The following is a 27,931-nucleotide window of genomic DNA, read 5'->3' on the forward strand; positions in this document are numbered from 1 at the left end:
ATTAGGTGAAAAAGTCCTGTGCTAGAGTATTTTGAAAGGAAGAAATAGATGCTAGAAATAAAGAGACAAGGTTAGGAAAGAATATTTTGGGAGTGTGCTGTGGAGGGTGGTCAGAACATATAAAAGGTCAAAAGAGATATTAAAAGATCAAAAGAGATATTCTGAACTTATAATGTGAAATTAATAAAGAGAGGAGGAACTTTATTCTTGGAGGAACAGAGGCAGCTTCTTTTCTGCTTTCAGAGTTTTACTTCTCTGAAGTCAAGAGCTGGTATTTAAAAACTGTTTGGGAACACATGTAAGAATTAAAGATTTTAAAATTAAAAAATAAAAATTAAAAAAAAACTGCATAGGATCTAGAAGAGGAAGCAAAGATAAAACATATCAATTGGATCTCCCTTCTCTCACCTCCTCTAAAATTTGATTAGGCTAAGCTGCTGAGGTGGTACTAGTGGTAAAGAACCCCCCACCAATGCAGGATATGCAAGAGATGCAGTTCGATCCCTGGGTTGGGAAGATCCCCTGGAGGAGGGCATGGCAACCCACTCCAGTATTTTCCCCTGGGAAATCCCGTGGACAGAGAAGCCTGGCAGTCGATGGACCATAGGGTTGCAAAGAATTGGACTTGACTGAACCAACTTAGCATGCATGCATGCAAGCTGCTGAGAGGAACGGGGAGGTACCTGCTTACCTGTGGCATCTTTCTGTGTGTGCGGTAGTGCGGGAAGAAGAGCAACTGGCTGGAGTGAGGGCCCCACTGCTTTTGAGGCCGTTTCAGACATTCTCTGGCTGGCTGCAGGTTGTGTCTTTCTTCTAAGGAAAAGCTTGGTGCCATTTTGCTAGAGTGGCCCCAGCACAGTGTGTCTTGGAACCCCCACCTGCTAGCACCCACTCTAGTTCCAGCTAGCCTACTATAGCCACTTGGCACATGCAGTCTACAGAGGGAATGTCTCAGTACAAGGCCACACTCAAGACTTGGGAGATGCAATGGTTTCACCTGATTCATAGAAATAAACACCATCAAACAAACCAAGGAGACAGAGGAATGTGTCCCCAGAGGAAAAACAAGAAAATAAATCCCAGAAAAAACCTTTGTGAAGTAGAAGTAATTTACTTCATTTAGAGTTCAAAGTAATGAGTATAAAAATGCTCACTGAACTTGGGAGAAGATGGAGGAACACAGCAAGAACTTCAAGTTAGGAAATATAAGAGAACAAGGCAGAACTGGAGAATATAATAATTGAAATGAAAAAAAAAATGCTAGAGGGAATCATAAGCAGATTAGATGTTACAGAAGAACTGAGAAGTGATCTTCCAAATCACTGCCCACGCATGTACACCCATGGTGGATTCATGTCAATGTATGGCAAAACCAATACAGTATTGTAAAGTAAAATAAAGTGAAAATTAAAAAAAAAAAAATAAAAGGAAAAAAAAGGGAATTTAAAGATAGGATAGTTTAAAGGATTTCTGGGACAACATCAGTCATACAAATTATTTCATTGTAGGGGTTCCAGAAGGAGGAGAGAGTGGGAGAAGGGGGCATAAAGCATACTTGCAGAAATAATGGGTGAAACACCCCCCTCGCCCCCCCCGCCCTGCCCACCACCAATTTGAACAAGGAAAACAAATCCAGGTCTAAGAGGCAGAAAGTCCCAAACAAGATGAACCTAAAGAGATACACACTGACACATGTCATAATTAAAATGGCAAGAGTTAAAGAGAGATTTTTAAAGGCAGCCAGAAAAAAACAAAGAGTCACGTACCAAGGAGCCTCTATAAAACTATGAGATGAGTTTTCAGCAGAAACTTTGCAGGCCAGAAGGGAATAGCAAGATAAATTTAAAGTGCTGAGGGAGAAACTAAGAAATTAAGAATACTTATCTAACAAATTTATCATTCAGAAATGAAGGAAAGATAAGTTTTCCCAGAGAAGCAAAAACAAAGGAGCATATTACCATTAAACTGGATTTACAAGAAATTTTAAAGGGTCTTCTTTAAGTGTAAAAGAAAATACCACAACTATAAATAAGAGAGTATCTGAAAGAAAAACTCATTGGTAAAGGCAAACATATAGTAATGTCAAAGGATCAGCTATTTAGAAAGCTAGTATGAAAGTAAAAAGGTGAAAGTGATAAATCAACTATAAATACAATAAGTAGTTAAGGGATACACAAGATAAAAGGATTAAAGTATGATATAAAAACCAAAAAATGAGATAGGAGAGTAAAATGTAGTGCTTTTACAATGTGTTCAAATTTAAGTGACTATCAGTTTAAAATAAACTGCCAAAATATGTGAGCATTATGGTAACTTCAAACCAAAAACGTATAATAGATACAGAAAAAAGAAAGGAAGCCACAAACCTTCAATTTGTAAAGAATACAATATCTATGAAATGCAATAAAATGAAGCACAATAAAATGAAATATGCCTGTACATTAAACTAAGAAGCCTTTGGTCAGAGAAGAAAACCATCAACAAAATGAACAAGCAACCTACTGAAAGAGATAAGATATTTGCTAATGACATGTCCAAGAAGGGGTTAATATTCAAAACATATAAAGAACTCATCAAACTCTATTTTAAGAAAAGGAAATAATCCAATTAAAAAAAGAGTTGAGGACCTGGATAGATATTTTTTTGAAGGAGACATACAGAAGACCAACAGACATTTGAAAAGATGCTCAGCATCACTAATCATCAGGGAAATGCAAGTCCAAATAACAATGAGATATCATCTCACACCTGTCAGAATGGCATCTGTCAAAAAGCAGTAAAAAGTATCAAAGAGATGCAGCAAAAAGGAAACCCTCGTATACTTTTGGTGGGACTGTAATTTAATTGGTACAACCACTGTAGAAAACAGTATGGAGTTTCCTCAAAAATTAAAAAAAAAAAAAAAAACTACAGTGGGATTCAACAATTGCACTTCTAGGTATTTATCCAAAGAAAATGAGAACACCAATTTGAATAGGTGTATTCACTCCCATGTTCATTGCAGCATGATTTAAATAGCCAAGAAATGGGAACAAGCAAAATATCCATGAATAGGTGAATAGATGAAGAGGTGGTACACACACACACACACACACACACACACACACACAAACTGGAATATTATTCAGCCATAAAACTAATGAAATCTTACCATTTGTGACAATATGGACAGACTTTCAGTTCAGTTGAGTTCAGTTCAGTCACTCAGTCATGTCCGACTTATTGTGACCTCATGGACTGCAGCATGCCAGGTTTCCCTGTCCATCACCAACTCTTGGAGGTTACTCAAACTCATGTCCATCAAGTCGGTGATGCCATTCAACCATCTCATCCTCTGTCATCCCCTTCTCCTCCTGCCTTCAATCTTTCCAGGATCAGGTTCTTTTCAAATGAGTCAGTTCTTTGCATCAGGTGGACAAAGTATTGGAGTTTCACCTTCAGTTTCAGTCCTTCCAGTGGATATTCAGGACTGGTTTGATCTCCCTGCAAGACTTCCTTGGTGGCTCAAATGGTGAAGCGTCTGCCTACAATGAGGGAGACCTGGGTTCAGTCCCTGAGTAGGGAAGATCCTCTGGAGAAGGAAATGGCAACCCACTCCAGTACTCTTGCCTGGAAAATCCCATGAATGGAAGAGCTTGGCAGGCTGCAGTCCATGGGGTCGCAAAGAGTCAGACATGACTGAACAATTTCACCTTACTTTACTTCACTTTTGATCTCCCTGCAGTCCAAGGAACTCTCAAGAGTCTTCTCCAACACCGCAGTTCAAAAGCATCAGTTCTTTGGCACTCAGCTTTCTTTATAGTCTAACCCTCACATCCATACATGACTACTGGAAAAACCATAGCTTTGACTAGATGGACCTTTGTTGGCAAACTAATGTCTCTGCTTTTTAAATACAGTCTAGGTTGGTCATAGCTTTCCTTCCAAGGAGCAAACACCTTTGACCTTCATGGCTGCAGTCACCATCTGCAGTGATTTTGGAGCCCAAGAAAATAAAGTCTGTCACTGTTTCCATTGTTTCCCCCTCTATTTGCCATGCAGTGATGGGACCAGATGCCATGATCTTAGTTTTCTGAATGTTGAGTTTGAAGTCAACTTTTTTACTCTCCTCTTTCACTTTTATCAAGAGGCTCTTTAGTTCTTCTTTGCTTTCTGCCATGAGGGTGCTATCATCTGCATATCTGAGGTTATTGATATTTGTCCTTGTAGTCATAATTCCACCTTGCACTTCATCTAGTCTGGCATTTCACATGATGTACTCTTCCTATAAGTTAAATGAGCAGGATGACAATATACAGCCTTAACATACTCCTTTTCCTATTTGGAACCAGTCTGTTTTTTCATGTCTGGTTCTAACTATTGCTTCTTGACCTGCATACAGATTTCTCAGGAGGTAGATCAGGTGGTCTGGGTCTGGTATTCCTATCTCTTTAAGAATTTCCCACAGTTTGTTATGATCCACACAGTCAAAGGCTTTGGCATAGTCAATAAAGCAGAAGAAGATGCTTTTCTGGAACTCTCTTGCTTTTTAGATGATCCAGCGGATATTGGCAATTTGATCTCTGGTTCCTCTGCCTTTTCTAAATCCAGCTTGTACATATGGAAATTCATGGTTCACATACTGCTGAAGCCTGGCTTGGAGAATTTTGAAAATTACTTTGCTAATGTATGAGATGAGTGCAATTGTGCAGTAGTTTGAACAGTCTTTGACATTGCCTTTCTTTGGGATTGGAATGAAAACTGACCTTTTCCAGTCCTGTGGCCACTGCTGAGTTTTTCAGATTTGCTGGCATATTGAGTACAGCACTTTCATAGTATCATCTTTTAGGATTTGAAAGAGCTCAACTGGAATTCCATCACTTCCACTAGCTTTGTTCATAGTGATGCTTTCTAAGGCCCACTTGACTTCGCATTTCACGATATCTGGCTCTAGGTGAGTGATTACACCATTGTGATTATCTGGGTCATGAAGACCTTTTCTGTATAGTTCTTCTGTGTATTCTTGCCATTTCTTCTTTTTTTAATATAAATTTATTTATTTTAATTGGAGGTTAATAACTTTACAATATTGTATTGGTTTTGCCATACATCAACATGAATCTGCCACAGGTATACACATGTTCCCCATCCTGAACCCCCCTCCCTCCTTCCTCCGTGTATCATCCCTCTGGGTCTTCTCAGTGCACCAGCCCCAAGCATCCACTATCATGCATCGAACCTGAACTGGCTATTCGTTTCATATATGATATTATACGTGTTTCAGTGCCATTCTCCCAAATCATCCCACCCTCGCCCTCTCCCACAGAGTCCAACAGATGGCTAACAAACACATGAAAAGATGCTCAACATCACTCATTATCAGAGAAATGCAAATCAAAACCACAGTGAGGTATCATTTCACGCCAGTCAGAATGGCTGCGATCCAAAAATCTACAAGCAATAAATGCTGGAGAGGGTGTGGAGAAAAGGGAACCCTCTTACACTGTTGTTAGGAATGCAAACTAGTACAGCCACTATGGAGAACAGTGTGGAGATTCCTCAAAAAACTGGAAATAGAACTGCCTTATGACCCAGCAATCCCACTGCTGGGCATACACACCGAAGAAACCAGAATCGAAAGAGACATGTATATCCCAATGTTCATCGCAACACTGTTTATAATAGCCAGGACATGAAAGCAACCTAGATGTCCATCAGGAAATGCATGGATAAGGAAGCTGTGGTATATATACACAATGCAGTATTACTCAGCCATTAAAAAGAATACATTTGAATCAGTTCTAATGAGGTGGATGAAACTGGAGCCTATTATACAGAGTGAAGCAAGCCAGAAAGAAAAACACCAATACAGTATACTAACGCATATATATGGAATTTAGAAAGATGGTAACGGTAACCCTGTATGCGAGACAGCAAAAGAGACACAGATGTATAGAACAGTCTTTTGCCATCTCTTCTTAATATCTTCTGCTTCTGTTAGGTCCATACCATTTCTGTCCTTTATTGCGCCATCTTTACATGAAATATTCCCTTGGTATCTCTAATTTTCTTGAAGAGATCTCTAGTCGTTCCCATTCTATTGTTTTCCTCTATTTCTTTGCACTGGTCACTGAGGAAGGCTTTCTTATCTCTCCTTGCTATTGTTTCAAAGTCTGCATTCTAATGGGTATATATTTCCTTTTCTCCTTTGCCTTTCACTTCTTTTCTTTTCACAGCTATTTGTAAGGCCTCCTCAGACAACCATGTTGCCTTTTTTCATTTCTTTTTCTTTATCCCTGCCTCCTGTATGATGTCATGAATTTCAGTCCATAGTTCTTCAGGCACTCTGTCAGATCTAATCCCTTGAATCTATTTCTCACTTCCACTGTATAATCGTGAGGGATTTGATTTAGTTCATACCTGAATGATCTAGTAGTTTCCCCTACTTTATTCAATTTAAGTCTGAATTTGGCAATAAGGAGTTCATGATCTGAGCCACAATCTGACCAGTTCCTGGTCTTGTTTTTGCTGACTGTATAGAACTTCTCCATCTTTGGCTGCAAAGAATATAATCAGCCTGATTTCAGTATTGACCATCTAATGATGTCCTCGTGTAGAGTCTTCTCTTATGTTGGAAAAGGGTGTTTGCTATGACCAGAGCATTCTCTTGGAAAAACTCTATTAGCCTTTGTAGTGCTTCATTCCAGAGAAGGCAATGACAACCCACTCCAGTACTGTTGCCTGGAAAATCCCATGGACGAAGGAGCCTGGTAGGCTGTAGTCCATGGGGTCCCTAAGAGCCGGACATGGCTGAACGACTTCACTTTCCCTTTTCACTTTCATGCATTGCAGAAGGAAATGGCAACCCACTCCAGTGTTCTTGCCTGGAGAATCCCAGGGATGGGGGAGCCTGGTGGGCTGCCATCTATGGGGTCACACAGAGTCGGACACGACTGAAGCAACTTAGTGGCCACGGTGGCAGTGCTTCATTCTGTACTCCAAGGCTAAATTTGCCTGTTACTCCAAGTATCTCTTGACTTCCTATTTTTGCATTCCAGTCCCCCATAATGAAAAGGACATCTTTTTGAGTGTTAGTTCTAGAAGGTCTTATAGTTTTTCATAGAACCATTCCACTTAGCTTCTTCAGCATTACTGGTCAGGGCATAGACTTGGATTACTGTGATATTGAATGGACAGACCTAGTGGGTATTAAGGTCTTTCCTGGTGGCTCAGTGGTAAAGAATATGCCTTTCAGTGTAGGAGATGTGTATTTGATCCCTGGGTCAGGAGGATCCCCTGGAGAAGGAAATGGCAACCCACTCCAATATTCTTGCCTAGGAAATCCCATGGACAGAGAAGCCTGGCAGGCTACATTCAATTGGGTTGCAAGAGATGGATATGACTTATCAACTAAACTATCGCCACCACCAGAGAGTATGATGCTAAGTGTAATAACTGAGAAAGACAAATACTGTATGATTTCACTGAGATGTGGAATCTAAAAACAAAACAAATGAACAAATGAAACAAAACAGACTCATAGATACAGAGAGCAAACTGTGATTGCTGGAGGTGGTTTGGGAGATGGGCAATATATGTTCAAAGGCAATATATGTGAATCTTCCAGTATAAAATAAAAAATACTACATGAGTATATAATATACAGCATAGAGAATATAGCCAATAATGATGTGAAAACTTTGTATAGTAACAGGATAACTAGACTTGTAGTGATCATTTTTTAGTATAAAAAATATTGAATCACTGTGTTGTATGGCCAAAATTTATATAATATTGTAAGTCAATTATACTTTCATAAAAAAGAAAAGGAAGGAAAAGGAAATCCTGGCTCCTAAGCACTGCTGTTTTGCAAATCACCATTGAAGTTATGCTGGGTGAATGCTTTGCCTCTTTCTCTTTTCTTGTATTTTTAATATTGAAAGCACAAAATGTCATCTACTGCTTCTGCAATATCACTTGTTGCTATTGTTGAGTTGCTCAGTCATGTCCGACTCTGTGCGACTTCATGGCCTGCAGCACGCCAGGCTTCCCTGTCCTTCCTTCACCATCTCCCGGAGCTTTCTCAAACTCATGTCCATTGAGTCAGTGATGCCATCTAACCATCTTGTCCTCTGTCATTCCCTTCTCCTCCTGACTTCAATCTTTCCCAGCATCAGGGGCTTTTCTAATGGGCTGGCTCTTCACATAAGGTGGCCAAAGTATTTCAGCTTCAGCTTTATCATCAGTCCTTCCAATGAATATTCAGGGTTGATTTCCTTTAGGATTGGCTGGTTTGATCTCTCAAGAGTCTTCTCCAACACCCCAGTTCAAAAGCATCAATTCTTTGGCATTCAGCTTTCTTTATGGTCCAACTCTCATGTCCATACATGACTACTGGAAAGACTATAGTTTTAACTATATGGACCTTTTTCAGCAAAGTAATGTCTCTGCTTTTTAATATGCTGTCTAGGTTTGTCATAACTTCTCTTCGAAGGAGGAAGTGTCTTTTAATTTCGTGGCTGCAGTCACCATCTCTGTGATTTTGGAGCCCAAGAAAATAAAGTCTGTCACTGTTTCCATTGTTTTTCCATCTATTTGCCATGAAGTGATGGGACTGGATGCCATGATCTTAGTTTTCTGATTGTTGAGTTTTCAGCCAACTGTTTCACTCTCCTCTTTCACCTCCATCAAGAGGCTCTTTAGTTCCTCTTCACTTTCTGACATAAGGTTGTTGTCATCTGCATATCTGAAATTATTGATATTTGTCCCTGTAGTCTTGATTTCAGCTTGTGCTTCATCCAGTCTGGCATTTTGGATGATGTACTCTGCATATATGTTAAATAAGCAGGGTGACAATATACAGCCTTAACATACTCCTTTCCCAATTTGAACCAGTCTGTTGTTCCATTTTAAATGTCACTTACAGTGGCCCAATTTAAAATATTTTCCCTTTATTTTCTTTATAATAATTTGTGGGTTTCCTAAGAAGCATTTAAAGATAAATGAAAGGAATGGTGTATAAAATCCATCAATTTGTATTCATCATATCCTGGGCCCTTCTGCCTTGATCAAGAGTCAGTTCAGGAAATCTTATCAAATTATATTTTTAAAATAAGGAGAGCATAGCATTGAAACATATATTACCATGTGTAAAATTAGATAGCCAGTGGAAATTTGCTGTATGATACAGAGCTGATGCTCTGTGACATCCTAGAGGAGAGGTGAGAGGGACATTCAAGAGAGAGGGGACATATATATATTAATACCTATGGCTGATTCATGTTGTTATATAGCAGAAACCAATATAATATTGTAAAGCAATTATCTTCCAATTAAAAATAAATAAATTTAAATTAAAAAAAAGAGAAGTCCCCCAAGAAGAAGCCAAGTCATTGGAACTCGTGAGGCATACTTGCAGTGCTCAGTGTTTTATATTCCTTATATGAGAAGAAAATCACTTAGTGTTCTCTTTCTAAATCAGTTGCCAATGTTTGCCTTTTATCATCTGTTGCACATTCCCTTATTGAGTGGCAAATTATGTGATAACAAGATTATATTGCTGTGCTTCCCAGGAAGTCCATGGAGGCAACACTTCATGCTTCTCTGAGTGGAGCCCAGGTGATTTGGGAATGGAATGACATTGTTTAGTGGTAAAAAAAAAAAAAATTATCTTTACAAAATGTGGCTTGATCTTAGGTGATTTTAGGAGTCATAGATTAGCTGACCATAAATGTACTGTGTAGGCATAAACCACATTCCCTGCCCCCCCTTTATTTTTTTGTATGTATCATTTTTTAACATCTCCTGAATCCATGGATAACAGGTTCTTAGGTGAAGTGCTGAGTATGTCACTGAAAGCCCAGTGGAGTTAAGTGTGCAAAGTCTGAACATATGCTGTAATGGATTTGACCTCGAAGGGCACTACAAAGAGAAATTGCAGATAACCGTCTGAACTGACTTCTGAAGCTTGTAGTTCTGACTCTCAAGATACAAAAAAGAAAAGTGAGACCAAACAGATTGGAATGAAAAACTCTGAGATAGCAGGAATGTATATGAGTCTGATTTTGAAAAGTAAATAAAGCTAAATGAAAAATGATTTATTCTCTAGCCCTTTTAAATATCCTTTCTTTCATTCCCCCCAAATATCCTTGATATTTGACCAACCTAGATAGCATATTAAAAAGCAGAGACAATACTTTGCCAACAAAGGTCCGTCTAGTCAAGGCTATGGTTTTTCCAGTAGTCGTATATGGATGTTAGAGTTGGACTGTGAAGGAAGCTGAGCACAGAAGAATTGATGCTTTTGAACTGGGGTGTTAGAGAAGACTTGAGAGTCCCTTGGACTGCAAGGAGATCCAACCAGTCTATCCTAAAGGAGATCAGTCCTGGGTGTTCATTGGAAGGACTGATGCTGAAGCTGAAGCTCCAATACTTTGGCCACCACATGTGAAGAGTTGACTCATTGGAAAAGACCCTGATCCTGGGAGAGATTGGGGGCAGGAGGAGAAGGGGATGACAGAGGATGAGATGGCTGGATGGCATCACCGACTCGATGGACCTGGGTTTGGGTGAACTCCAGGAGTTGGTGATGGACAGGGAGGTCCGGCGTGCTGCGATTCATGGGATCTCAAAGAGTCAGACATGACTGAGTGACTGAACTGAACTGAACTAAAATGAAATATCCTTGAAGTACAGTAAATGATTTGCAACACATATTATACTTGATCACATTGATGCTCTGTTAAAATGAATATTTGTTTAATATTAAATACGTATATGTAATATGAAATGACTGGAACTTTAGACTCTAAGCAAGTGATAGCACTATAGTGGTAACCTAGTTTTACTCACTACCTAAGCAAAAAGAGCCTTAACAATAGTTATTTAGGCCAAGACTTGAATGTTTCCTATGATGGTTATCTTACTAATTTATGTTTGGTTTTTAGTGCTACAAAACATAAAATTGCAGATACTATGCAATTAGCAAATACAATTTTTACTTTTTTTTTTTTTTTTTACTATTTTGCCATTTTAACATGGCATTAATAGAACATATACTTCTTCAACTACTGAGATCAGTTTGTATGTTTGCAGACCCTCATTTACAGAAACACAAACACGCACACACAGCTCTCTTCATTTGGACTGTTATTCAAATGGTGCTAGAAAATGGACTATAGAAATCATATGGATCATATAATTTCAGGTTTCTCTATTGTAATGTGTACAAACATAAACACACTCTATATAATGAGAGAAAATGGAACTATCAGAGTAAAAAGTCCAGGCACCACAGAATACAGAGCTGTGCCAAATAAGGCAGGGATGTATTCACCACTGGAGAAGGCAATGGCACCCCACTCCAGTACTCTTGCCTGGAAATCCCATGGATAGAGGAGCCTGGTGGGCTGCAGTCCACGGGGTTGCTGAGTCGAACACGACTGAGCGACTTCACTTTCCCTTTTCACTTTCATGCATTGCAGAAGGAAATGGCAACCCACTCCAGTGATCTTGCCTGGAGAATCCCAGGGACGATGAAGCCAGGTGGGCTGCCGTCTATGGGGTCGCACAGAGTCGGACACGACTGAAGTGACTTAGCGGCAACAGCATATTAACAACATATATTGATTGAACCTGAGGCTACAGTGACTTCTGACTTTTTTCTTTCATTTAGAATCATTTTCTTTTTTTTGGTAGTGGAATAGCTGAGTTTCCATGTGGAACGTTTTTGAGAACATTTGCTACCTAGAGAAATGTTGCAGCAATACATTCTTATAAGTGTCAGATGATGTGCTAGTGATTACGGCTGCTATGCTGAACAGTTATTTCTAAACAATGCTTGCAAAATACTCTGCTGTGTAATTCCTTGGTGTAGTTACAGACCTACTGATGGCACTCTTTAGAAAAATGTTTCTTTACCATTAACTCCCATGGTGAAGATGGAACAGATGACTTTCAAGTTGTCTTATATTGTTTTTCTCTTTTCTGCTACTTGGGTTTTTCCCTCCTGGTGTTTAAAATCTGAGACTAGGGTAAGTATAAGATCATATAAGAAATATGGTAGCTATGAAGAGCCACAGTTACTGGTATTCAGAATGTCAAGCTGTAAACCAGCAAGTTTGCATGTTTGTTCAATAATAATGTATAGCCAAAACACTGGGCATGCTGTTGTTTAACACCTGAATTTATTCTTGCTAAAATAAACAGATAAAATAAATGGTAACCTGGAATAAAGGGAATGTTTGATATAACTGCATTCAGAAATATTCAAAACTATAACACAAATATATTTACCACTAACATTATTTGGAAAGTCCCTGTGTTTCTCCTTTCTAGTTTTGGAGACACAGAGCAAAGAATAGACAGTAGGTAGAGAAGCATCTCAAAATGATGGTTTGTGTTTCTTTTTGCCTGTCCAAGAATAAAGCAGCTCAGTTCCAATCATCATCATGTTGCTGGTTTTTAAAAGTGCTTTCTGCTGTTTTATGGAACACACCAAGCTGAGTGCAGCAGCCTGCATAACTCTGTGCCATGGGGTGCGAAGTTGAAGCCATCGAGCACTCTGAATTTCCCCAGTGTGTCTCAGTGGAAGAACCCCTTGTGGTAAATGCATGTGAGCTGTTCCACTGAGAAAATGCAATGTTCAATAGCTCTCTGAGTTTCTCATTTTATACCTATGGAGAAAAGACTCAGTGGCTGCCTGTAGCGTTTCATTGTGAAGTACACACAGATGGTCTAGTTCAAGGTTCTTTAAAAGGCACACAGGGGAAGAAGTTATGTTTCTCCTTATTTTTCCTATATATATGTATTTCTTCCTCTTTAAAATGTATTTTTTGCATAATTAGTCAAATATGATATTATTCTAATTTTAATGTAGGTAGAATACATGAAAGCTGTCAATTATTCTGAAGAAACAGACATGAGGACTGCCCTATGCCAGTTACTCAAGCAATGTATATACAGTAACTTATTGTATTTTTGTAGTCTCTTTTAGGTAAATGCTGAGTTTGGTTCATATTTAAGCCTATAATAAGAACATTAGACAGAAAGTTGCAACTTTCACTATAAGCATTTTCTAAATGCTTGTTTCTGTGGACTGACTAAATTTACCCTCTTTAAAAAAATTAAATTGAAGTATAGTTGATCTACAAGGTTGTGCCAATCTCTGCTGTGTAGCAAAGTGACTTGGTTTTACATATACATGCATTCTTTTTATTTTATTTTATTTTTTTTTATATTTTTCTTTTTTTTTATATTGTCACCTTGTTTATTTAATTTATTTTTTTTTAGTCTTTTTTTTTTATTAAATTTTAAAATCTTTAATTCTTACATGTGTTCCCAAACATGAAACCCCCTCCCACCTCCCTCCCCATAACATCTCTGTGGGTGATCCCCATGCACCAGCCCCAAGCATGCATTCTTTTTAAAATATTCTTTTCCATTATGGTTTATCCCAGGAGACTGGATATAATTCCTTGTGCTATACAGAAGGGCCTTGGTGTTTATCCATCCTATATATAATAGACTACCAACCCCACATGCCCAGGCCATTCCTCTCCCTCCTCACCCTCCTTGGCAACCACAAGTCTGATCTCTTATGTCTGTGAGTCTGTTTCTGTTTTCTAGATAGATTCATTTATGCCATATTTTAGATTCCATATATTTAGGCTGGTGAAAATGTAATTGCTGTTTCAGACTATGAATTTTAATTCTTTATAAATAGACTCAAACACATCTTTATTAATCAAAATAGGAACCATTGCAATCAACACATTTTGCCAACAAGAAATAAGTTTCTTTCTTCCTGTAGCGTAAAAATCCATGTCTCCCGATTTGATGAACTCTTGGAAAACATTTCTGCCTCCTGCTGGTTGCATTTTCCCTGCAAAAAATGTTGTCAAGATGCTTGAAGACGTGTTAGTAGTTGGCGAGAGGTAAGGTGAATATGGATGGGGCAAAATTCAGGATCAGATGTTGTCATGGAAAAGGATCGGGCTGGCTTTCAGTTGACCAATACCGGCTGCAGGTGTTGCGGGTTTTGGTGCATCTTGTCGATTTGCTGAACGTACTTCTCAGATGTGATGGTTTCATTGGGATTCAGAAAGCTGTAGTGGATCAAAAAGGAGCAGACCACCAAACAGTGACCATGACCTTTATTTGGTGCAAGTTTGACTTTGGGAAGTGCTTTGGAGCTTCGTGGTCCAGTCACTGAGCTAGTTGTCACCAGTTGTCATATAAAATCCACCCTTCATCATATATCATAATCCTATCAAGAAAGGGTTCATTGTTGTTGCCTGCAATAAGAGAAGATGATACAGAAAAACGATGATTTATTTATTTTTTTTGATTTGTGGTAAGCTCATGAGGCACCCACTTATTGAGCCCTTTCACCTTTCCAATTTGCTTCAAATACCAAATGACCACCATAGAATGATCAATTTCAAGTTCTTGGGCAACATCTCCTGTAGTTTTGAAAGTATCAGCTTCAGTGATCTTCTCAATTAGTTGTTGTCAACTTCCAATGGCCAGCCACTTTACTCCTAACTTCAAGACTCTCATCTCCTTTGTAAAACTTCTTGAACCACCACTGTACCGTATGTTTATTAGCAGTTCCTGAGCCAAAGTGTTGTTGATAGCGTGAGTTATCGCTGCTGCTTAATGACCCATTTTGAACTCGAATAAGAAAATTACTCAAATTTGCTTTTTGTCTAGCATCATTTTTCTAGTCTAAAATAAATATAAAATAACAGCGAATAATGTCATTGGCAAAAATACATAAAGTGAGATGTGCACATTAAAATGATGTATAACATAACCACATTTATTTAAGAGTGTATTCCAATATCAAACAGCAAATTTCAACAATACAAAACTGCAATTACTTTTGCACAAACCTATATATAAGTGATGTCATATGGTATTTGTCTTTCTGTTTCTGAATTACTTCACTTAGTATGATAATTTAATTTACTTTCTTGAAGAAATTTTTAGTGAGTACCTGATTCTGTGAAATCTAAAATAGAGGAATTAGGAACTTCTCTGGTGGCTCAGACTGTAAAAAATCTGCCTGCAATGTGGGAGACCTGGGTTTGATCCCTGGATTGGGAAAATCCCCTGAAGGAGGGCATGGCAACCTGCTCCAGTATTCTTGCCTGTAGAATCCCCATGGACAGAAGAACCTGGCAGGCTACAGTCCATGGGGTTGCAGAGAATCAGACACAACTGAGTGACTAAGCACAGCACAGCACAGCAGAAAGATAACTATATTTAAATAATATGTACAATATTTTAAAATCCTTCAAAGTGTTAGGAAAAGTCTTTGGAATAATCAGATAGCTTACATTTCATCAGTTCAGTTCAGTCACTCAGTCATGTCCGACTCTTTGCGACCCCATGAATTGCAGCACGCCAGGCCTCCCTGTCCATCACCATCTCCCGGAGATCACTCAGATTCACATCCATCAAGTCTGTGATGCCCTCCAGCCATCTCATCCTTGGTCGTCCCCTTCTTCTCCTGCCCCCAATCCCTCCCAGCATCAGAGTCTTTTCCAATGAGTCAACTCTTTGCATGAGGTGGCCAAAGTACAGGAGCTTCAGCTTTAGCATCATTCCTTCCAAAGAAATCCCAGGGTTGATCTCCTTCAGAATGGACTGGTGGGATCTCCTTGCAGTCCAAGGGACTCTCAAGAGTCTTCTCCAACACCACAGTTCAAAAGCATCAATTTTTTGGCACTCAGCTTTCTTCACAGTCCAACTCTCACATCCATACATGACCACAGGAAAAACCATAGCCTTGACTAGACGGACCTTAGTCGGCAAAGTAATGTCTCTGCTTTTGAATATACTATCTAGGTTGGTCATAACTTTTCTTCCAAGGAGTAAGCGTCTTTTAATTTCATGGCTGCAGTCACCATCTGCAGTGATTTTGGAGCCGAAAAAAATAAAGTCGGCCACTGTTTCCACTGTTCCCCCATCTATTTCCCATGAAGTGATGGGACTGGATGCCATGATCTTCATTTTCTGAATGTTGAGCTTTAAGCCAACTTTTTCACTCTCCTCTTTCACTTTCCTCAAGAGGCTTTTTAGCTCCTGTTCACTTTCTGCCATAAGGGTGGTGTCATCTGCATATCTGAGGTTATTGATATTTCTCCCGGCAATCTTGATTCCAGTTTGTGTTTCTTCCAGCCCAGGATTTCTTATGATGTACTCTGCAAAGAAGTTAAATAAGCAGGGTGACGATATACAGCCTTGACGTACTCCTTTTGCTATTTGAAACCAGTCTGTTGTTCCATGTCCAGTTCTAACTGTTGCTTCCTGACCTGCATACAGATTTCTCAAGAGGCAGGTCAGGTGGTCTGGTATTCCCATCTCTCTCAGAATTTTCCACAGTTTATTGTGATCCACACAGTCAAAGGCTTTGGCATAGTCAATAAAGCAGAAATAGATGAACATCTATTGAATGGAAAAAATATCCCTGATTCTTTGTAAGCTGTTTTTTTTTTTTTTTGGCAAGTGATTTGTTTTCCCATATTCTGTGTCCAGCCTTATACATTGCTTTTAGTGGATTTTTGGAATGAATTTCAAAATGAAATGCAGTAAGATGAATTTCTATTTTAATTAGGTGGAAAAATGTTCTCAGCTGGAAGCAGAGGAATTGTATGTAAATAACTAATTTTCTCACAAGAAAAGTGTGAATTTATATACATTATAGGATATATAAGTGGAATCTTCTTCTGAATGTAAACTATGAATACTCCTTGCATTACTTTAATTTGATTTAAAAAATAAAATCATAACAACTAAGACAGGATAGAAGAGGATAAATGAATGTACAAACATTGTAAAAGTGGGCGCAGTCTTAAATGGGGAGCCACTGAACTGAATTGAACTGAATTTGATTGCAGCCATGAAATTAAAAGACAGTTATTCCTTGGAAGGAATATTATGACTAACCTAGATCACGTATTAAAAAGCAGAGACATTACTTTGCCAACAAAGGTCCGTCTAGTCAAGGCTATGGTTTTTCCAGCAGTCGTGTATGGATGTGAGAGTTGGACGCTGAAGAAAGCTGAGCACCGAAGAATTTATGCTTCTGAACTGTGGTGTTGGAGAAGAATCTTGAGAGTCCCTTGGACTGCAAGGAGATCCCACCAGTCCATTCTGAAGGAGATCAGCCCTGGGATTTCTTTGGAGGGGATGATGCTGAAGCTGAAACTCCGGTACTTTGGCCACCTCATGCAAAGAGTTGACTCATTGGAAAAGACTCTGATGCTGGGAGGGATTGGGGGCAGGAGAAGAAGGGGACGACCAAGGATGAGATGGCTGGATGGCATCACCGACTCGATGGACGTGAGTCTGAGTGAACTCCGGGATATGGTGATGGACAGGGAGGCCTGGCGTGCTGCAATTCATGGGGAGTCGGACAAGACTGAACTGAACTGAATTGTGGTTTAGCAAGTAATTTCACTAAGTCCATTCCTTTTAGAAAAATAAGCTTCTATTCTTTATGCAATTATTAAAATGGAAAAATAAAATAAGAAAGGTGAAAAAGGCAGTTTAGATTTTGACCATCTATGTCAATAGAAAACAAACATACTTCTTGGCCTAGATTGTGATAAATAAATTACTAGTTAGAGGGTTGCGTGCATGCCTACTTAGTTACTTCAGTCATGTCAGACTCTTTGTGACCCAGTGGACTATAGTCCACCAGACTCCTCTGTCCTTGGGGTTCTCCAGGCAAGAATACTGGAGTGTGTTGCCATGCCCTCCTCCATGGGATCTTCAGGACCCAAGATGGAACCTGGGTCTCTAATGTCTTCTGCACTGATAGGTGGATTCTTCACCACTAGCGCCATCTGGGAAGCCTAGTTAGAGGGATAGTTTTTTATTTTTTAAGTTATTTATTTTAATTGGAGAATAATTACTTTACAATATTGTGTTGGTTTCTTCCACATATCAACATAATCAGCCATAGGTATACATATGTCCCCTCCTAGAGGGATAGTTTTGAATTCACTAAACTGTTATTTTTTCATTGTTCAGACAATAAATTCTATTTAAATGGGAAATACAGATAAGTTATTACACAAAGTACTTGGCAATATTTTGAAAATATATCACAAACATAAAGAGAGTATGTTTTTCCTCCTTTTGGAAAAAATGTTCCAAAATAAAAAAATGATGAGAGTGAGATTCTTACATGGAGAATAAATTTAACTTGAAACTCTATTCAAGTAAAGTTGAGATTTTGGTATATTCATATGGAAATTTCCTTGATACCAGTCACAGAGATATTAACCACAATTTCAGTCATCTTTTATGAAGTGAATGATAATCTGCTAATAAATTATTTTTAAGCTAAGATTTGTTAAAGAAAGAAAGAAATAACACTTCAAACAATGTTGAATTGAAAAAATGTCCATACAAAAATTAAATGATATTTGCTTAGTAAAAGTAAAAGTTAATAGACTCAAGGAAATAAAAATAAAATAAAAATCCAGGTTGCCTATATAGCAATGAGTCTTATAGACAAAAATTGGGTATCAGAGTTGACAAGAAGTATTTTCAGATGTATAAATATATTTGGCTCCTTTTGGATTGACCTGATTAATAAATAAAACAATTAAATAGATTTCTGAATAGAAGTACAAATTATACTCATTATTGTGGAGCTATTGTCAGACAAAAAAATTGCCAGCATATTCCTAAGTTATGTTAAGAATAGATGTGAAAAAACAGAATGGAAAAAATCTTTCTCAATATTAGTCAGACAGTTATTGGGATATTATTCTACATCTTGTTTTCTGTGCTTTAAAAGTTAATTCAGACAAAGAAGATTAAGTTTTTAAAAGCATTCCATTGTTTAAGGTTAGAAAAGGGTCAAGTGAATTGGAATGTTAAATGATGTACAGTTTTTATGAGGTATATGTATGGTAATTGTTTCTGACATTCATACACTGAACTATTCATTAGTCAATAGCACATTTATGGAAGCCTAAAACACTGGTACTTTGCCAACTATTGTATAGGATCCAGAAAAGTCTTAGCAGTTCCTGCTGTAGAAGGAATTTGCAATATAGTCATGGGCTTCCCAGGCGGCTCAGATGGTAAAGAATCTGCCTGCAATGCTGGAAACCTGGGTTCAATCCCTGGGTCGGGAAGATCCCCTGGAAAAGAGATGACAACCCATTCCAGTAGTCTTGCTTGGAGAATTCCATGGACAGAGGAGCCTGGCAGGCAACAGTCCATGGGGTAGCAAAGAGTCAGACACAACTGAGCAACTAACACTTTCACTTTCATACTTTACCTCATGGAAGTCCAATATAATAGGCATAGATAGTTAACAAGGCAAAATATAGCTGTGCATTATTGATGTTAAGGGCAGTTGAATTTAAGAAGGGATATCGGTGTCATTTGCAGGAGGGGCTTCTTGGATTTATGAAGTTTTGCTTGAATTTGTAAAATGAGCAAGATTTAGAAAGGGCAACAAGGCAAGAATGTTTTCTTGAGAGAAACAGGCAGGGTGAGAATGAGAAAGGCAAAGGAGGAGTGGGATGGCAGGAGTGCAAAATGTTTGTGTTGGTTTCAGCCTGATGTAGATAGAGTTCTTAATTCTGAACACTTCATATTTGTTTCACTGGAAATCAAAGCAGTGTGCTGTTAATATAAATGTTAACGATGTTGAAGTTTAAAGGAGGCAAATCCTGGTTTTAGTATTTCAGAATTGGAAATAACCTTAAATACCGTGAGTTAGCTTCTTATTTTACATATTAATCTTAGAGAATTGTTTGTTGGCAATGGTGATGATCACCCACCTTGTTAGTTCTAGGATGAAGACTAACAGCCTGATATCCTGATCTAGGTTAGTGTTCTTTCTGCTAAACCCGGCTGGGCTTTCTTGTATAAAATGATAAGAAAACTTTGATCTTGTTTTTAAGGCTTCTTTGATAATATTTAAACAAAAGTGAGATTTTTATGATTCCAAGCCTTTGAAAAGGTTTCTGATGAAATATGCAAGCAATTGCCTAATCACGGGTGTTCATGCATTTGATTCATTGAGATTGCTGAGGGGTGAAAGTTCCTGTGTGGTTAGTGATAATCTTAATCAGTCTGAGAGCTGTCATCAGAACAAAGAGAAATGAGTTTTAGATTTTCTTTATTGATACACATTGACCTTTTAACCCTACTGATTGACAAAGCCACCAAAATGTACATTCTTTCCTGTATGGCTCCCGGCCCTGGCTGTGTTCCACAATTCTGTCAAGGGGGTTCTAACATTCTGCTAAAACTGCCACTTTTCGCCAGCCGATAATATGCTTGTCTGCCCATTAATGCTTCAGAAAGTGATTAATAAGTTCCCCCACCCCTCCCTGAAAAAAAGGAGGAGGTCCAAATCATTCATAAATGCACAAGGATGAAATGCCTCCTTTGGTCCATGGGGGGTAGCCCCATGGGCACCTACCCCCAGCTAAAATGTAGACTGAGTTGTTCTCATGATTGTGGAAACCTTGCAGGTATAAAAGAAATTGCAGATCTTCATGTCACTTATTATTGTCTGCACTTATAATTTTAATGTTTTTTTTTATAATTCAGATTCTATTTGTGTTAATAATGTCAAACATTATACTAGGACTCATTCCCTCTTGAGCCTGTCCATCTGTTCTACTGTCAGAATGACCTTCCTTGTTTCTTCTTCACTTGTAGAATTTTTCCCTTGGTTGAATTAAAAAAAAAAAAAGAATAAAGCAGCCTTCTGCCTTCTTTCATTTAAAGTGACTAAGGAAGAACTTCAGTTTCATACACATAGGTAGAGAATGGTTTTCCTCACAACACATACCATACATTAATTGACACTTTAGTCTACCCAGGGCATTGTATATGTTGTATTAAAAGGGATGAAAATGAAAGGTCATCATTGTGAAAAGACACAGAGTGAATGGATGCAGGAATGATTTTCAAAATATTTAAAAATTTTAAAAGATCAGAGTAGCCATATTTTTAAATTGTCTACAAGATATCGTTTCCTTTTTAATAAGATTAAGTAGTTTGAAATCTTTTAAAACTGAATGATGTAAGAATGTAAGAATTGCTATTTTTTAAAATTCATTTCAATTGACTAAATACTTGTCTGCTTTATATTCTCAGTAGGTGTGATAATAGCCATAATTATTTAAAGTAAAAAGCGAAAACCTGTTAAATAGATGAGATGGTGTCATGTAAAAGTTACAGATTAAAGATAAAATAGCATACATGAAAAAGCTTTTGCAACTTAAAATGTGTACATTTAACTTATTGGTATTATATATATATATATATATATATATATATATGTTAGATTCAGTTTCAGAATATTTTTCTAATCATACTTTTCCCCTGATGTTTTAAGACCACCTTGTAATAATTCTTCTTTGCAATGATCATATGTTCCTTCTTCTTCCTTTCATCTGCTTTTCTTCCTGTCTTTTGCATTATTTTTACCTTTTAAAGCTATGAGTGTTTGTTCTCTGTGAATTGTTCTACTGCTTATGGGGTCTTTACCCTCTTACCCAACTAAGTATCACCACCAGTATCCTAAAGGATGATTTTAATCTCTTTGAGTAAGTTTGGCATGTTTTAATATAAAATTTTGTCTTTAAGATATCATTTTTTAATAGGCATTTTTATTTCATCTGTGAATCTCTATTGAATTTCACTAAAGTGATAGGTACATGTAGAGAAGAGGAGTATGTTTTGGTGAATTTGAACACCTTGAAAATTATATTAGACATTATATGTTTAACAAAATACATTTTAGAGCTTGAAGAATAGAACTGATTTTTAGAAAAGCGGTGAAGTTAGGACATCCTGGGAGGTCTGGCAACTACCTCACAGTTGCACTCATCTCACACACTAGTAAAGTAATGCTCAAAATTCTCCAAGGAGGCTTCTACAATATGTGAACCATGAACTTCCAGATGTTCAAGCTGGTTTTAGAAAAGGCTGAGGAACCAGAGATCAAATGACCAACATCCGCTGGATCATGGAAAAAGCAAGAGAGTTCCAGAAAAACATCTATTTCTGCTTTATTGACTATTCCAAAGCTTTTGATTGTGTAGATCACAATAAACTGTGGAAAATTCTTTAAGAGCTGGGAATGCCAGACCACCTGACCTGCCTCTTGAGAAATCTGTATGCAGGTCAGGAAGCAACAGTTAGAACTGGACATGGAAAAACAGGCTGGTTCCAAATAGGCAAAGGAATACATCAGGGCTGTATATTGTCACCCTGTTTATTTAACTTATATGCAGAGTACATCATGAGAAATGCTGGGCTGGAAGAAGCACAAGCTGGAATCAACGTTGCTGCGAGAAATATCAATAATCTCAGATATGCAGATGACACCACCCTTATGGCAGAAATTGAAGAAGTAAAGAGCCTCTTGAGGAAAGTGAAAGAAGAGAGTGAAAAAGTTGGCTTAAAGCTCACCATTCAGAAAAGGAAGATCATGGCATCTGGTCCCATTACTTCATGGCAGATAGATGGAGAAACAATGGAAACAGTGACAGACATTTTTTTTGGCAGGGGGGAGGGCCCCAAAATCACTGCAGATGGTGACTGCAGCCATGAAATTAAGACGCTTACTTCTTGGAAGGAAAGTAATAACCAACCTAGACAGCATATTAAAAAGCAGAGACAATACTTTGCCAACAAAGGTCCATCTCGTCAAGTCTATGGTTTTTCCAGTAGTCATGTATGGATGTGAGAGTAGGACTAAGGAAAGCTGAGCACCAAAAAATTGATGCTTTTGAACTGTGGTGTTGGAGAAGACCCTTGAGGGTCCCTTGGATTTTTAGCAAGTTAATCCAGCCAGTCCATCCAGGAAATCAGCCCTGAATTTTCTTTGGAAGGACTGATGTTGAAGCTGAAACTCCAATAGTTTGCGAAGAGCTGACTCATTTGAAAAGACCCTGATGCTGGGAAAGATTGAAGGCAGGATGAGAAGGGGACAACAGAGGATGAGATAGTTGGATGGCATCACCAACTCAATGGACATGAGTTTGAGTAAACTCTGGGAGTTGGTGATGGACAGGGAGGCCTGGCATGCTGCAGTGCAAGGGGTCACAAAGTGTCAGACACAACTGAGTGACTGAACTGAACTGAACTGGAAGGTCTGGATATCAGAGGCAATTCTAGAAGTTCTGATTCTTTTGTAACCCATAGATAGTAGTCACAGTGATTTTGTGTATGATACAAACTCAGTTCTTATTGTCTATCTCCCTTATTTAGGCTTGAACTTTGATCTAACTTGCAGTGAAATTAAAGATGAGTGTGCTGTCTGACTCATGTAGGAGAGTTAGTACAGAACAACAAAGGATATTAAATAGACATTGATTTTCATGTCAGCTCTTTGCTAATCTTGTGACTGTCCTACTAAATTGAGTATTTTTATTTGTGAAGTGCTGTTATATGACATTCTTTCATGCATTCTTCTAGTTGTTTATTAATGTAAAATATTTATTTTGGACTTACTGTAAGTATACGATAAATTTATTGTGGACTTACTATAAATAAATCACTGTTCAAGGTGCTAGGAATACAGTAAGGAAAAGGGGGACATGGTTGTAATCTGACAGGACTATCCTTATTCTTGCTCCTTTGGGTTTAGGTCATGAGGGCTAGGGAGATGAGGAGGATTAATTGTTACAGGGGGTCATTTTTATCCAAAATTGTGACAAATTCTATGGAACCACCCATTTAGTATGTTTGATTTATTTCACAATTTTAGTAATTACTGTGTTAAATTTACTTTTTTCTTGTCTGGCTACATTGCCAACCACAGATTCCTGGAACTTCAAATATAAATGTGCTACAGTTTGAAATTTTAATATATTATATGAAATCACATATGAGATTATTTCTATTATATTTAGTTTATAGAGAAGAAATTATTTTTCATTGCTGGAAAATTTACAAACAGTGATGACTAAAGTGTTCTTGAAGTATATAGAAAGAATTACTTGAATATGTTGATGCATTTAGAATCCACTATAAGTTTGCATTTTAATGATTTTTAGTTTCCCTCAAAAACTATTTTTTTAATATTGTTTTTTAAATAATTATTTATTTTAATTGGAGGCTAATTACTTTACAATATTGTAGTGGATTTTGCCATACATTGACATGAATCAGTCATGGGTGTACATGTGTTCCCCATCCTGAACCCCCCTCCAACCTCCCTACCCATCCAATCCCTCAGGGTCATTCCAGTGCACCAGCCCTGAGCACCTTGTCTCATGCATTGAACCCAGACTGGCGATCTGTTTCGCATATGATAATATACATGTTTCAATGCTATTCTCTCAAATCACCCCACCCTTGCCTTCTCCCATAGAGTCCAAAAGACTGTTTTATACATCTGTACCTCTTTTACTGTCTCACATATAGGATCATCATTACCATCTTTCTAATTTCCATATATATGTGTTAGTATACTGCATTGGTGTTTTTCATTTTGACTTACTTCACTCTGTAATCGGCTCCAGTTTCATCCACCTCATAGAACTGATTCAAATGCATTCTTTTTAATAGCTGAGTAATATTCCATTGTGTATATGTACCACAGCTTCCTTATCCATTTGTCTGCTTATGGACATCTAGGTTGCTTCCATGTCCTGGCTGTTATAAACAGTGCTGTGAGGAACATTGGGGTACACATGTCTCTTTCAATTCTGGTTTCCTCGGTGTGTATGCCCAGCAGTGGGATTGCTGGGTCATATGGCAGTTCTAGTTCCAGTTTTTTTAAGGAATCTCCACACCGTTCTCCATAATGGCTGTACTAGTTTGCATTCCCACCAACAGTGTAAGAGGGTTCCATTTTCTCCACACCCTCTCCAGCATTTGTTGTTTGTAGAGTTTTGGATAGCAGCCATTCTGACTGGCGTGAGATGGTACCTCATTGTGGTTTTGATTTGCATTTCTCTGATAATGAGTAATGTTGATCATCTTTTCATGTGTTTTTTAGCCATCTGTATGTCTTCTTTGGAGAAATGTCTATTTAGTTCTATGGCCCATTTTTTGATTGGGTAATTTACTTTTCTGGAATTGAGCTTCAGGAGTTGCTTGTATATTTTTGAGATTAATTCTTTGTCCATTGCTTCATTTGCTATTATTTTCTCCCATTCTGAAGGCTGTCTTTTCACCTTGCTTATAGTTTACTTTGTTGTGCAAAAGCTTTTAAGTTTAATTAGGTCCCATTTGTTTATTTTTGCTTTTATTTCCAATATTCTGGGAGATGGGTCATAGAGGATCCTGCTGTGATTTATGTCAGATAGTGTTTTGCCTAAGTTTTCCTTTAGGAGTTTTGTAGTTTCTGGTCTTATGTTTAGATCCTTAATCCATTTTGAGTTTATTTTTGTGTATGATGTTAGAAAGTGTTCTAGTTTCATTCTTTTACAAGTAGTTGACCAGTTTTCCCAGCAACACTTGTTAAAGAGAATGCCTTTTTTCCATTGTATATTCTTGCCTCCTTTGTCAAAGATAAGGTGTCCATAGGTGTGTGGATTTATCTCTGGGCTTTCTATTTTGTTCCATTGATCTATATTTCTGTCTTTGTGCTATTACCATACTGTCTTGATGACTGTGGCTTTGTAGTAGAGCCTGAAGTCGGGCAGGTTGATTCCTCCAGGTCTATTCTTCTTTCTCAAGATTGTTTTGGTTATTTGAGGTTTTTTTTGTATTTCCATACAAATTGTGAAATTATTTGTTCTAGTTCTGCAAAAAATACTGTTGGTAGCTTGATAGGGATTGCATTGAATCTATTGCTTGCTTTAGGTAGTGTACTCATGTTCACTATATTGATTCTTCCAGTCCATGAACATGGTATATTTCTCCATCTATTTGTGTCATCTTTGATTTCTTTCATCAGTGTTTTATAGTTTTCTATATATAGGTCTAAACCATAGCCTTGACTAGATGGACCTTTGTTGGCTAAGTAATAACTCTGCTTTTTAATATGCTGTCTAGGTTGGTCATAACTTTCCTTCCAAGGAGTAAGCATCTTTTAATTTCATGGCTACAATCACCATCTGCAGTGATTTTGGAGCCCCCCAAAAACTAAAGTCTGACACTGTTTCCACTGTTTTCCCATCTATTTCTCATGAAGTGATGGGACCAGATACCATGATCTTAGTTTTCTGAATGTTGAGCTTTAAACCAACTTTTTAATTCTCCTCTTTCACTTTCATTAAGAGGCTTTTCAGCTCCTCTTCACTTACTGCCATAAGGGTGGTGTCATCTGCATATCTGAGGTTATTGATATTTCTCCTGCAATCTTGATTCCAGCTTGCGCTTCTTCCAGTCCAGCGTTTCTCATGATGTACTCTACATACAAGTTAAATAAGCAGGGTGACAATATTTAGCCTTGACGTACTCCTTTTGCTATTTGGAACCAGTCTGTTGTTCCATATCCAGTTCTAACTGTTGCTTCCTGAACTGCATATAGGTTTCTCAAGAGGCAGGTCAGGCGGTCTGGTATTCCATCTCTTTCAGAATTTTCCACAGTTTATTGTGATTCACACAGTGAAAGGCTTTGGCATAGTCAATAGAGCAGAAATAGATGTTTTTTTGGAACTCTCTTGCTTTTTAGATGATCAATCAGCTGTTGGCAATTTGATCTCTGGTTCCTCTGCCTTTTCTAAAACCAGCTTGAACATCAGGAAGTTCATGGTTCACATATTGTAGAAGCCTGGCTTGGAGAATTCTGAGCATTACTTTACTAGCATGCGAGATGAGTGCAATTGTGCAGTAGTTTGAGCATTCTTTGGCATTGCCTCTCTTTGGGATTGGAATGAAAACTGAACTTTTCCAGTCCTGTGGCCACTGCTGAGTTTTCAAAATTTGCTGGCATATTGAGTGCAGCACTTTCACAGCATCATCTTTCAGGATTTGAAATAACTCAACTGGAATTCCATCACCTCCACTAGCTTTGTTCATAGTGATGCTTTCTAAGGCCCACTTGACTTCACATTCCAGGATGTCTGGCTCTACGTGAGTGATCACACCATTGTGATTTTCTGGGCCATGAAGCTCTTTTTTGTACAGTTCTTCTGTGTATTCTTGCCACCTCTTCTTAATATCTTCTGCTTCTATTAGGTCCATACCATTTCTGTCCTTTATCGAGCCCATCTTTGCATGAAATGTTCCCTTGGTATCTCTAATTTTCTTGAAGAGATCTCTAGTCTTTCCCATTCTATTTTTTCCCTCTGTTTCTCTGCATTGATTGTTGAGGAAGGCTTTATCTCTTCTTGCTACTCTTTGGAACTCTGCATTCAGATGCTTATATCTTTCTTTTTCTCCTTTGCTTTTTGCTTATCTTCTTTTCATAGCTATTTGTAAGGCCTCCTCAGACAGCCATTTTCCTTTTTGCATTTCTTTTCCATGGGGATGGTCTTGATCCCTGTCTCCTGTACAATGTCACGAACCTCCATCCATAGTTCATCTTGCACTCTGTGTATCAGATCTATTCCCTTAAATCTATTTCTCACTTCCACTGTATAATCATAAGGGATTTGATTTAGGTCATACCTGAATGGTCAAGTGGTTTTCCCCACTTTGTTCAATTTAAGTCTGGATTTGTCAATAAGGAGCTCATGATCTGAGCCACAGTCAGCTCCCGGTCTTGTTTCTGCTGACTCTATAGAGCTTCTCCATCTTTGGCTGCAAAGAATATAATCAATCTGATTTTGGTGTTGACCATCTGGTGATGTCCATGTATTGAGTCTTCTCATGTGTTGTTGGAAGCAGGTGTTTGCTATGACCAGTGCATTCTCTTGGCAGAACTCTATTAGCATTTGCCTTGCTTCATTCTGTACTCCAAGTCCAAATCTGCCTGTTACTCCAGGTGTTTCTTGACTTCCCATTTTTGAATTCCAGTCCCCTATAATGAACAGGCCATCTGTTTTGGGTGTTAGTTCTA

This window comes from Capricornis sumatraensis, chromosome 13 (genome assembly GCF_032405125.1).
Source record: "Capricornis sumatraensis isolate serow.1 chromosome 13, serow.2, whole genome shotgun sequence".
Taxonomy (NCBI): Eukaryota; Metazoa; Chordata; class Mammalia; order Artiodactyla; family Bovidae; genus Capricornis; species Capricornis sumatraensis.